Source organism: Pinus tabuliformis, chromosome 3_2 (genome assembly GCF_031772625.1).
Source record: "Pinus tabuliformis cultivar Carrire ecotype Pingquan chromosome 3_2, CPIR1, whole genome shotgun sequence".
NCBI lineage: Eukaryota > Viridiplantae > Streptophyta > Pinopsida > Pinales > Pinaceae > Pinus > Pinus tabuliformis.
In genome coordinates, this window is record NC_142302.1 from 91,933,864 (window position 1) to 91,935,763 (window position 1,900).

The 1,900-nt window shown below is 38.2% G+C and overlaps 1 pseudogene; it reads left to right on the plus strand.

Moving 5' to 3' along the window:
• The first annotated feature begins 987 nt into the window (after window positions 1-987).
• On the plus strand, window positions 988-1,461 carry LOC149179988 (secreted RxLR effector protein 161 pseudogene; annotated as a pseudogene).
• The last annotated feature ends 439 nt before the right edge of the window (window positions 1,462-1,900 follow it).

Below are 1,900 nucleotides of genomic sequence, written 5' to 3' on the forward strand. Positions count from 1 at the left end.
GTGTTGAAGATTAATTGGACGAGCAACATGAAGCTAATTGCAAAGACATGGAGGAAGAAGACAAAGCTGGAGAGAATTTAAATTGTGATGATCTCATTATATTTATGTGTGTGCAGACGTTACATCAATGAATGATGAAGACATCATAGCTGACGTTCAGATGGTTGACACTGGAAATAATGAGAGGGAAAATTCTCCTATCGAGCCTGTCATAATTTTGAGAAGGGCAAGAATAAGAATTCAAGCTTTCCATCGCTCGGGAAGAAATGAGGTGAAGATACACCACTACCTCATGGCGAGGAAAGTGAAGATGAAGCCTTGACTGAAGATGAACAAGCATGAACTCACAAGCAAAAAGACCAAAATGAAAACCTCGGTTACCAAGTTTTTCATGTTTTAGTTGTAAGCCTAGCTGAGACTAAAGCAACAGGCGTATGTTATTATTCAATACCCTTTCTCCTTTAAGGAGGAGTGTTGGAAGTAATGGAAAAAGCTAGACTTAGATTATTGTTATCATGATGATAGGTTTGAGACTCTAATCTTAGACCTCATATCCTAATATCTAGGGAGTGGTTGAAACCATCCTGTTAGTGTGAAAGCCTATATATTCGAGACTCATTTGACTCAATGGAAGCAGGCTTGTATGATTGTTTGTACACTCTCTAGGTATCTCACCTAGAGAGCCATTTAGTTGATTCATTTTTTCTGCAACTTGGCTACAATAGAAGTAAAAAGGACCCTACTCTATATACCATGAAAGATGAACAAGGGCGCATAGTGTTGATTTCTTTGTATGTAGATGATTGAATTATTACATGTGATTATATTACTCTAATCAAAGAAATCAAGCAACAAATGTCACAGGTGTTCGAAATTAAAGACCTTGGAGAATTAAGATACTATTTGGGTCTTAAGGTCTGGAGAGATTCAGGACAAACTTTTTTGTCCCATGGTAAGTATGTCAAAGGTCTACTGGAAAGATTCAGGATGGATGAGTGTAAGGCTGCAGTAGTACCATTACAACAGAGCATTAAATCTCAGAGTGAGGATGGCTCTAAAGAGGGAGATGCGACACTTTATAGACAGCTGGTTGCGAGCCTAATCTACCTGACCACTACTAGACCAGATTTGACTTATGCAGTTAATGTGCTAAGTCAATACATGTCCAAGCCACTTGAGAGTCATTGGAATGCAGCAAAATGTGTTTTGAGGAAGCTACAAGGTACTATAGACTATGGTATTATTTATACTGAGCCCTTCGATGTTAGCTTGACAGGATTTACAGATTCCGACTGGGCTGGAAATGTAGACGACCACAAATCCATAACAGGATATGCATTCAGCATTGGATCCAGGGTAATTACGTGGAGCAGTAAGAAACAAAACACAGTTTCCATGTCTTCAGCGAAAGTAGAGTATCAAACCATGTGCGCAGTGACATGTGAGGCAGTTTGGTTGTAGAGACTTCTCCACGATGTTGGGGAAGAACATAAAGAATGAACAATAATCAGATGCAACAATCAAAGTTCAATCAAACTTGCTAATAATTTGGGGTTTCACAAGAACACTAAAAACATTGATACACAATTCCACTTTGTCAGGGAGAAAGTGCAATGAGAAGAAATCCATATTGTATATTGTAATACATGTGATAATGTTGAAGACATTTTCACTAAGCCTCTTGGCAAAATTAAGTTTGAAATGTTTAGGGAGACGTTAGGCATATTTGTGAAGCCCTTCTCCATGGGGAGTGTTAGAGATAATGGAGAATATCTTAGAATAGTGAATTGGTTCACGGTACCCCAGGATTGGAATTAGTTTATATTTCCTAGGGTATGGTTCTAACTTCCCTAAATCCATAATTGCTATTTATTGTGTGATGTACATGGACAATGTAGAG